General features: G+C 36.1%; 1 pseudogene; it reads right to left on the reverse strand.

The window, feature by feature from the left end:
• Positions 1–6,968: 6,968 nt before the first annotated feature.
• Positions 6,969–11,608, reverse strand: LOC138813721 (vomeronasal type-2 receptor 116-like; annotated as a pseudogene).
• Positions 11,609–12,053: the final 445 nt, after the last annotated feature.

The following is a 12,053-nucleotide window of genomic DNA, read 5'->3' on the forward strand; positions in this document are numbered from 1 at the left end:
TATTAAAATTTATTTGGATTCACACAATGAAAGAACAAAAACATGAGAAAAAGCATAATGCTGGAAATATGGTAAGTCTGATTTCAAACTATACTACACAACCACTGAAAGAAAGTCACATTGACACTGGTATCAAGAATATCTGGAAATCAGTAAACATAACAGATGATCCAGAACAACCCCACATAGCTATAGTAAACTGATTGTTGACAAAATAGCTAATTCAGATAGTGGACACAAGATTGTTCTATAACTAATTTTGTTTTTAAACTCCATTGGCACTGATGGAAGACGAGAAATAGTTCCCTATCATTCCATCAGAGTTCTCAACTTAAGAGCTACAAACATGAAACTACAGAGAGATAAATAAGGGAAACACTTGAAGCAAGAGACAGAGGTAATAATTTTCTAAGTAATATTGTAAAAGCTTGTGATAGAAGAGCAATGCAAATCAAAACAAAATTGAGATACCACTTCACCCATTAGAATGGCTATAATCAAGAACTCTAATAATAGATGCTGGAGGGGATGTGAACAGAAGGTAATCTTACTGCATTGTTGATGGAAGTGTAAACTTGTTCAACCACTTTGGAATGCAGTATGGAGGTTCCTCAAAAGACTCCACGTAGAGCTCCCCTATGACCCAGCAATCCCACTTTTGGGCATTTACCTGAGTCATCACAAACAAAACCATACTAAAGCTACCAGCACAACTATGTTTATTGCAGCATTATTTACCATAGCTAAGATATGGAACCAACCCAGATGCCCCTCAGTAGATGAATGGATCAAGAAAATGTGGTACATATACACAATGGAATTCTATGCCTCCATCAGAAAGAAGGACATTGCCCCATTTGTTCGGAAATCGAAAGAATTGAAAAAAATATATGAAGTGAAGTAAGCCAGGCCCAAAGAAACATGGGTCCCATGGCTTCCCTTATTTGCAATAACTAGTATATGTCCGAGATATACCATATTTTCTTGATCTATTCATCTACTGAGGGGCATCTGGATTGGGTCCATATAGTAGCTATGGTATATAATGCTGCAATAAACATAATTGTGCTGGTAGCTTTAGTATGGTCTTGTTTGTGATCCTTTGGGTAAATGCCCAAAAGTGGGATTGCTGGGTCATAGGGGAGCTCTATGTGGAGTCTTTTGAGGAACATCCATACTACAGTTTAGAGGAGTTACAATTACATAGGAGGAAAAGAGTACATTTCTTATCAAGCATTGTTGCCTCCTCCTTTGTTGGCCTTTCCCATTCTTTTCCATTTCTCCCTCACACACACACAACCCTTCCCCCCACACAGGGCTGAAGTTCTAAAGTTCGTTTTTTAACATGACATCTTGTACATCTCATTATTGCAATGGGTCCACCTGTATCCCTATTTAAACAATTTATTTTTTTCCCTTCTCCTCCACAAATTATACCAACATCAAATACAGTGAAAACAGGGGTTATACCATGAAGGACAGACATACAAAGCAACAAAGAAATCATCTTACAAATATGTTAGAAACAATCACAAGAAAGAAAAAACATTTAAATCCTTATCTTGGGGTTCCTTTTGCCAAACTTCAATTTATCTGACTATTTCTGCTTGTTTCAGAAATACACTAGTAATTGCAAATATGGAAATCCATGGGACCTATGTTTCCTTGGGCCTAGCTTACTTCATTTAATATAATTTTTTTCCAAGTCTTTCCATTTCCTAACAAATAGGGCAATGTCATTCTTTCTGATGGAGGCATAGAATTCCATTGGGTATGTATACCACATTTTCTTGATCCATTCATTTACTGAGGGACATCGGGATTGGTTCCATATCTTAGCTATGGTAAATAATGCTGCAATAAACATAGTCCTGCTGGTAGCTTTAGTGTGGTCTTGTTTGTAAACATTTGGGCAAATGCCCAAAACTGGGATTGCTGGGTCATAGGGGAGCTCTATCTGGAGTCTTTTGAGGAATCTCCGTACAACTTTCCAAAGTGGTTGAACAAGTTTACACTCCCACCAACAATGAAGTAAGGTTCCCTTCTGTCCACATCCCCTCCAGCATCTGTTGTTATTAGAGTTCTTGATTATAGCCATTCTAACTGGGGTGAGGTGGTACCTCATTGTTGTTTTAATTTGCATTTCTTTTATAGCTAGGGAGATTGAGCATTTCTTCATGTGTCTATTAGCCATCTTTCTTTCATCTTCAGGAAGTTTCTCTTTAAGTCTTTAGCCCACTTATTTATTGGGCAGTTGTTTCTTTGAGTACTTGTTGTTGGGGATTTAATTTTTTGAGTTCCAGGTATATTTTAGATATGAGACCCTTGTCCATTGTATGGCTAATGAAGACCTTCTCCCAATTCATGGGATTTCATTGATCTTGCTAACTATGTCGTTAGCTATGCAAAAGCTCTGCAATTTCATGAAAACCCATTTGTCCAACCTCTCTTTGATTTGTTGTGTTTCTGGGTCTCTATTAAGAAAATTTCAGCCTGTGCCAACTAGACCTAGGGTTTCTCCTATTCCATCCTGTAATTTTTTTAAGGGTATCTGTTTGACTCTGAGGTCTTTGATCCATTTGGATTTGATTGTGTTGAAGGGTGGTATATTAGGCTCTAGCTTTAGTTTTCTACGAGTAGTTAACCAATTTTGCCAGCACCATTTACTGAAGAGTCTGTCTTTCTTCCATTCTATTTTTTTAGTTTTCTTATCGTACATTAGATGGCTATATGATTGTAGGTTCATTCTGGGTTTTCAATTCTATTCCATTAGTCCTGAGGTCTGTTCTTGTGGCAGGACCAAGTTGTTCTATTGACTATGGCTTTGTAGTAGAATTTGAAATTTGGAATTGATATTCCTCCAGCACTGTTCTGTCTGTTAAGGATTGTTTTTCCTATTCAGGGTCTTTTATTGCTCCATATGAATTTTTGGATTGCCTTTTCTATTGCCTTGAAGAATGAGGTTGGAATATTAATAGGTATCGCATTGAATTTGTAGATAGCCTTGGGAAGTATTGCCATTTTCACGATGTTGATCCTTCCAAAACAGGAGCATGGGAGGTTTGTCCACTTTCTAAGTTGTGTTTTGATTTCCTTTTTCAGATTTTTAAAGTTTTCATCATAGAGTTCCTTTACTTCTCAGGTTAACTTAATTCCTTCTATTTTTTGTGGGGCTATTGGGAATGGAGTTGGCTTCCTTATTTCAGATGAGCTTTTCTCATTGTTTGCAGACAAAAAGCCTTGATTTTTGAGGGTTAATTTTATGCTCTGGTACTTTGCCAAAGTTTTGAATCAGTTTGAGTAAGTTGGGAGTGGAGTTTGTAGGATTCTTTAAATACAAGGTCATGTCATCTGCAAAGAATGAGAGTTTTACTTCCTCTTTCCATATTTGGACCCCTTTATGTTTTCATCTTGTCCTATTGCTGTAGGTAGGCATTCCAATACTAAGTTCAAGAGAAGTGGAGAGAGTGGACATCCGTGTCTCATTCCCAAGTTAAGAGGAAATGGCTTTATTTTTTCACTATTAAGTATAATGCTGGCAGTAGTAGCAGCCTTCATTGTATTGAGCAATGTTCCATGGATTCTTAAGTTTTCCAGAACCTTCATCATAAAGGGGTGTTGGATCTTGTCAAATGCTTTTTCTGCATCTATTGAGATAACCATGTGGTTCTTATCTTTGTTCTTGTTGATGTGGTGAATTATATTATTTGATTTGCGTATATTGAACCATCTTTGCATCCCTGAAATGAATCCTATTTGATTGTGATGTATGATTTTTTGGATGAATTGTTGAAGTCGATGGCCAAAATTTTGTTGAGATGTTTTGTATCAATGTTCATGAAAGAAATGGGTCCATAGTTCTCTTTCTTTGATGAGTCCCTGCCTGGTTTTATGATGAGGGTTATTATGGATTCATAAATGAGTTCAGTAGTGAGCTTTGTCTTTCAATTTCATTGAAGAGTTGGAGGAGTATTGTGGTGAGCTCTGCTTTGAAGGCCTTGTAGAATCCCACTGTAAATCCATCTGGTCCTGGGCTTTTCTTAGCTGGGAGGTCTCTTATTGCTGTTTCTATTTCAATGCTTCATATGGGCTGGTTAAGATGGTTTAACTCATCTTGGTTTAGTTTCAGCATGTCGATATTTGCTAGGTAAAAGTCCATTTCTGCCAAGTTCTCAAACTTATTAGCATAATGGTTTGAGAAGTATTCCCTTATAATGTTCTGAATCTTAGTTATTTCTGTGGTGATGTATGTTTCCATTCTCATCTCTGAGTTTATTTATCTGGGTGTGTTCTCTTCTTTTTCTGATAAGCTTTGCTAAGGGTCTGTCAATTTTGTTAATTTTTTCGAAGAACCAACTCTTTGTTTTGTTGATTCTTTCTATGGTTTTTTGGATTCTAATTCCTTTAATTTTGATTTAATTTTAATGATTTCTTTCCATCTACTGGATTGAGGTTTATCTTGCTGCTCTTTTTTAAGGTCTCATTAAATTGTTGGTTTCAGATCTCTCCAATTTGTTGATGTAGGAACTCAGAGGGGTACACTTGCCTCTGAGTACTGCCTTTGCTGTGTCCAAGAGAGCTGGTAATTTGTGTGTTCATTTTTGTTGAATATCATGAACATTTGAATTTCGTTTCTAATCTCTTCCATGACCGACTGATGATTCAACCTCCAAGTGTTACAGGACTTTCTTTGGTGTCTTTTGTTGTTGAATTCTAACTTTATCCCTTGTGTTCTGAGAGAATGCAAGGTATAACTTTAATATTTCTGAATTTGGACAAGTTTGCTTTGTGACCTAAAATGTGGTCTATTTTGGAGAATGTTCCATGTGCTGTTGAAAAAAACGTATATTCTGCTGCTGCTGGGTAAAATATTCAGTAGATGTCTGTTATAGCTATTTGATCAATGAAGTTTTTTTAGATCTGTGGTTTCTCTGTTAAGTTTTTGCCGAGTTGATCTATCTAATGTGGATAATGTTGTGTTAAAGCTCCCAACAATTAATGTCTTTGGATCTATGTGAGTTTTGAGGGAAAGTAGTGTTTCTTGGATAAATTTGGGTGCTCCGTTGTTTGGAGAATAGATATTTACAATTGTAATATCCTCCTGAAGGAGAGTTCCCTTAATTAGGATGTAGCAACATTCTTTATCTCTTCTCACACTAATTTTAGTTTGAAGTCTATTTTCTCTGATATTAGGATTGCAACTCCCGCCTGTTTATGAGGACCATTTGCTTGGTAGATTTTATTCCACCCTTTCACTTTCAAAATGTTTGTTTTTATGAGCAAAGTGAGAAGAATCTTCTTAATCTCAAGCAGGATTGTCAGAATTTCCCATTTTTTTGGCTTAGTGTTGATTTTTATTTTACTGATAAATGATCAGGAATTTTCAGATGAATAACATTGAAAGAATTGTAGCTTGGGGATATAGCAACTTTCACATCTTTAATACTGCTAAACTCTGAACACAGGATGTCTTTTAATTTTCATACCCAGTGTCTTATATCATAGCTTTTCTTCTCATAGTAGAAGTCTTTAAATATCTTTTCATAGGTTGAGAATCCTAGGTATTGTTTTGTGTAGCCACCATTTGAAGGTATACATGAAATTTAGTCCTAATTGACAAAAGAGATAGTATTTTTTCCAACTCTAAATAGATTGATTTTTAAATTTTATTTTTTGTATTACTTTAAAGATTTACTAGAGTGTAGTTAAAATGGGTTTCGTTATGTTAGTTTATGTGGATATATAAAGTCTTTTGTCTAAATGCCCTGTATAGAAAGCTATGGTAAGTTATTAGCCATGTAGCTTTTACAAATGTAAATTTGAGAAGAGGTTCAAAATCACCCTGGGGAGTGAAGTGTACAAGAAACTTATTTCCAATAAGAGACCAAACAACTAGCAATGGAGCCATCATTCAAGTGGTAAAGAAGCCTTGAGTGAAAAAGGTAAAGGATAGTATAGGCCCTGAATACAGTATAGACCCTACATAAATGAATGAAATTTCTATCAGAAGAAGCATGTAAAGAACTCTTGAGCAGATAAGAAATGAGTGCAACTGTGTCTATATCTCTTAAATATGTAATTCTGTAAACATAGTATAAAGCCCACTAAATCAACCTATTTGAAACAATAAGCAAAGCTTGCCTTCTCAAGATTTTGAAATGTAAGAAGTAAAAGTTTTCCTGTTTGAACAGATTGTGAGTAATGATGATATTAAAAGAAATAATCTTATACACTTAATGTTCAAAATTATAGTTGTCAAATTAATGCAGATTGATTAATCAACCAAAAAATCAAAAGTATATCCAGGCAAGAAGGGGCTTACAATTATGCATGACAGACTTTAATCTTAAGAGAAAAATTTAAAAATCAAAGTGCATTTTTTTGTAGCATATACAGGTCATGTGAGAGGCAGGAGGAAGACAAATAAGGAGACAGAAAGAGACAAACAGAAAGAGAGACTGGAACTGAGAGAGAGATCCCACAAAAGAGACTCAGGATAATTTCAAAAGGTGAATGTGTGAATGGAAATACACACGTATTGAACAAAGAGATCTATAAGGACAACATTAAAAGATGTAAATTTGTGAAGAGGAAAATATTAATGAAATGGATTTGAGGACTCTGCCAAATGGTGGTTGTGCACACAATAAGTTAATAAACTGAAAAATTTAGAAGAGTTATTGACAAGAGTGAAAAGACATTAAAAAGAGGGGACAGTAGAATTAAGTGCAGATTAAAAAGAAGGAACCAAAAATACAGAAACAAAACTCCAGTTTAAATTGTGATCACCATCATTTGTGACTACCACTGCTAGGAAAATGCACGGTAGATCCTTAATATTTGAAGTATATATTCCATAATATAAACTATGACAGGGAGAGATAATTACTGTAGATTTAGATCAATCCTTGTGTATACTAGCCAAACCTATGTGCTTAATCTTAAAGGTGTTTATTTCTCCTACTGTCTTATATCCCTGAAGACATCAAAGAATTTCTATTTGGCATTAAAAAGATGTTGTAACACTTTGGGGCAAAAATACATCCTAGAAGCACTGCACCAGAGGTCAAGACGAAGACCTCCACAGCCACCATGACCTTCCCTTTGGCACACTAGTAGACATGCAGGAAGGTGAGCCACACACTGTAGAATACCAGAATGCTAAAGGTCAGGAACTTGGCCTCATTGAAGGTATCAGGCAAGTTCCTGGCCAGAAAAGCCACAGTGAAGCTGGCAAGGGCCAGGGAACCCAGGTATCTCAGACACAATAGAAGGCAGCAAGAGATCCCTTGTTGCACAGGATGATGATGTGGCCATGTTCAGAGTGTGCATCTGTGTCCACAAAGGGAGGAGAGGTTCCCAACCAGACTCCACACAGGGTCACCTGGATGAGGGTGCAGATGGGGATGATGAAATTAGGAGATCCAGATACCAACAGCCACCTCATCCTTCTCCCTGGGGAAGTGGTCTTGAAGGCCAGAACCACAGTCACCATTTAGGGCAACGCTATGGAAACAGCCACAGTGAACACAACCCCAAAAGTGATCTGCTGCAGAATACAGGTGACTGTTTGGATGGTCAAGAAAGAGCAAGGAACAGAGGAAACAGAAGAGGGACATGAGCAAGATATAGCTGATATCCCAGTCATTGGCCTTGACAATGGCAGTGTCTTGGTGTTTCACAAACATCCCAAGAACCACAGCAGTTAGCATAGAGAAGCAAAGAGCCATGCCCAAAGGATCTTCAAAAGCCAGGAAACTTGCTGTTCTCAGGTGACACTGAGTCTTGTGTGTGTTGGCATACTGATGATCTGGACACTTCACACATTTCTGTATATCTGGTGAGACATGTACACTGCCATTACTTGGTTTTATGAATTTCCTTTTCTTCAAAGAATTTAGGAAATTTTTCATTTAGGTGAAATTCTAGATGTCAGAATTTAGTATATTAAAAGAATTTTTTGTATTTTTTCCCAAGCCATAACAACCTCCCATTTTTATCTTCTTCTTTATTCAGACTTTTTTAATTGTCAAGGTGATGTAAGCAGGGGTTACATTTACATAAGTAAGGTAATAAGTACATTTCTTGTAAAACTTCCCTTATTTTTTTCCTAATTTCCTTCCTCCCAAGAGTCTCCCTACTAGTTGTACAGATCGTTTCCAAAATATTGTCTTGTGTATATTGCTGTTGCATTGGTTCCTCCTTTGTCCTTTGTCACACCATTCTGCTGTTTCCCTTCCCTTCCCTAATTCTGATAAACGTGTGTTTATGTATATGTATATGTATATATATATATATATATGTATATATATACATATATATATATATTTCTATGGTACCAAAGGCAAATATAGTGACAACAAGGGATATACTGTATGGAGAACAATGTACAAAAAATACATGAAATCACATAGTACATTAAAAAAAGCAACAACAAAGAAATATCTCTTGTGTCCATGTCTTGGAGTTCATTTTGCTTAGCATCATCTTATATGGCCATATAAACAGAACTATTCTGCTCATCTCCTGAGATTATGCTAGACATGTACTAATTATTGCAAATAAGGGAAATCATGGAGCCTGTGTTTCTTTGGGTCTTTCTTACTTCACTTAATATCATTTTTTCCAAGTCTTTACATTTCCTTACAAATGGGATGGTGTTTATACTTCCATAAGTCTTTTTTATTCAACATTTTTTGACTCAATGACTATCACATGTATTGATAATGTAACAGTTAGGCTACTATAATATCTTATTAATATTTTTCTACACTATTTCTCAATCTCATTAACAGTTCTTCAATCATATTTAAATTGTAATTAAACAGCTTAAGTGTTACTGTAAAACGTTAATTTTACCATGTGGTATATTATCCTTGATTTCTTCTCATTAAATTTAACTTTCCTGCTAACTTGTGAAGCTGTAGGAACAGATTGAACTCTCTTGGATATTGTATAGTCATGCTCACTTCTTATACTGAATCTAACTTACTGGGCCCTTGTCCTGTGCAAAGTAGAGTTCTGGACACTAAGAAATAAAGATATGTTAGATTCATGATTCCTGTGTGCATAAAATATCTTTTAAGATAAACACTTTCCATAATAAAACATGTTTAATTTTCTATTAGAGTTTAGATTTATAAAGCTTAGTGATAATACAATACCAAATTTCAAACTCAACTACAAAGCCATAGTAATCAAAACAGCTTGGTACTGGCACAAGAACAGACCTCAGGACCAATGGAATACAATTGAAAACCCAGAAATGAACCTACAGACCTAGCCATCTAATCTTCGATAAGGGAGCTAAAAAAAATAGAATGGAAGACAGACAGCCACTTCAGTAAATGGTGCTGGCAAAATTGGTTAACCACTTGTAGAAAACTAAAGCTAGATCCTTATATATCACCCTGCACCAGAATCAACTCCAAATGGATCAAAGACCTCGGAGTCAAAGCAGACACTCTGAAAACATTACAGGATGGAATAGGAGAAACCCTAGGTCTCCTTGGCACAGGCCATAATTTTCTTAATAGAGACCCAGAAACACAACAAATCAAAGAAAGGTTGGACAAATAGGATTGAATCAAAATGCAGAGCTTCTGCATGGCAAAGTACATAGCTAGCAAGATCAATAGAAAGCCCACGGATTGGGAGAAGATCTTCACTAGCCATACAAAAGGGTCTCATATCGAAAATATACCTTGAACTCAAAAATTTAAATCCACCAACAACAAATCTTCAAAGAAACAACTGCCCAATAAATAAGTGGGCTAAAGACTTAAACAGAAACTTCTTTGAAGAGGAAAGAAGGATGGCAAATAGACACATGAAGAAATGCTTGACCTCTCTAGCCATAAAAGAAATGCAAATCAAAACAACATTAAGATACCACCTCACCCCAGTTAGAATGGCTAAAATCAAGAACTCTAATAACAACAGATCTTGGAGGGGATGTGGACAGAAAGGAACCTTACTGCATTGTTGGTGGAAGTGTAAACTTGTTCAACCACTTTGGAAAGCTGTATGGAGGTTCCTCAGAAGACTCCAGATAGAGCTGCCCTATGACCCAGCAATCCCAGTTTTGGGCATTTACCCAAATGTTTACAAACAAGACCACACTAAAGCTACCACCACAACTATGTTTATTGCAACATTATTACTACAGCTAAGGTATGGAACCAACCCAGATGCCCCTCAGTAGGTGAATGGATCAAGAAAATGTGGTATATATACACACAATGGAATTCTATGCCTCCATCAGAAAGAATGACATTGCCCCATTTGTTAGGAAATGGAAAGGCTTGGAAAAAATTATATTAAGTGAAGTGCACCAGGCCCAAATAAACAAAGGTCCCATGGTTTTCTTTATTTGCAATATCTAGTATATGTCTGAGTCAAGCAGATCAGATAAGATGATGTTAGGGAAATGAACCCTAAGATATGTATTCAAATGTTTTTTTTTCTTTCATGCTATTGTTTCTAACACATTTATGAGATGATTTCTTTGTCGCTTTGTATGTCCCTCCCCAACAGTATAACCCCTGCTTTCACTGTATTTGATGTTGGTATAATTTGTGCAGGGGAAGGGGAAAAACCAATTGTTTAAATAAGATACAGGTGGACCCATTACAACAATGAGATGTACAAGTCGTTATGTCAAAAATGAACTTTACAACTTTGGTGCACATGGGGGAAGAATTGGGTGGTGGGCCGGGGGGAGGAGGGGATAGGAAGGGAAAACAAAGGAGGTGGTACAATGCTTGATAAGAAATGTACTCATTATCTTGCCCATGTAAGTGTAACCCCTCTGTACAGTATTTTCACAATAAAAAAAGGAAAAAAAGAAATGTGCTCATTATCTTGCCCATGTAATTGTAACCCCTCTTTACAGTATTTTCACAATAAAAAAAAAGAAAAGAAAAAGAAAAAAAGAAAAGAGTTGAGGGTCACCAGAAACTTAAGGAAAAAAAGATTGGTGATAATAATAATTCCTGGATATAACTTTCCCTGCAATAGACTGAAAAATATTATTTACTATTTAATTCAAAGCTATGATCTATCATATTGTAATGATCAATACCTCCCTCTTGTCAGAATTTAGTTCTTAACAGACCAAGGAGAATTGGCTTTGTAATCCTAATGCATAACTTTTGAATTAACATATTTGGATTCAAGAAAAGTAGGGAGAGATAAAGAATTTCTTCATAAGTCACAGACTCACCTGTCCCATTAGCAATCTCATTTTCTGGGCAATGTGTAGAATCAAAACAACAGACAGCCTTTAACTCCTGGGGAGATTTCCTGAATGCAGGACTACAAGTATCACTGCAGACAGAGGACTCTGAGGAAAAATAGGGATGTGCCAGTGACTGTGAAGACTCATATTGAAGGGTGACTCTGACTGATTTGTGTGTTCTTACAATCATTAGGATTAGATCCAACTCACATCGGTAGTTCCAATGTCCCACTCTACCATATCTTCAGATAAAGACAGTTGATTGCCATGTGGTGCATATGGAGAAAACTTTCCTTTTTTCACCTCAAATGCAAGACCCTCTGGAAAATTCCAAATGTTCAGAATATCATATTCTGGCTCCAGTTTCATTTCTCATCCCAAATTACTTGCTTCTTTGGAGGATTATAAAACTGGATGTTCTTCAGAAAAGTGTGTCGTTAAAAGAGAGACATCAACTTATGATGAGGTAAATATCAGGGATAAGACAGAAAACCTGAAGTAAGAAACACTGCTGATTGCCTTTAATCTCTGATTCTGAATTCAAAAAGAGTAGAGACACTTAATCAAGTATCTCAGAAGAAATCTATGGAAGAATAAAAAAGTCACTCTGAAAAATAATCTTTCTTGTTCATTCAGAACAGGATTAGAAAGATTTCTTTTAAGATCATTCATTTTACTCCATCTTGCCACAACCACTACTTTATCAGAATTTGAAGTGGTTAAGTGTTTAATTCCAAAAGTTGAATGAAACTTGGTCACATATGAAAAATATGGATAATTGTGTTCAGTAGTTCATCCTTTGCTATGACAGAAG

Source organism: Dipodomys merriami, unplaced genomic scaffold (genome assembly GCF_024711535.1).
Source record: "Dipodomys merriami isolate MVZ:Mamm:240054 unplaced genomic scaffold, mDipMer1.0.p SCAF_6, whole genome shotgun sequence".
Classification (NCBI taxonomy): Eukaryota; Metazoa; Chordata; class Mammalia; order Rodentia; family Heteromyidae; genus Dipodomys; species Dipodomys merriami.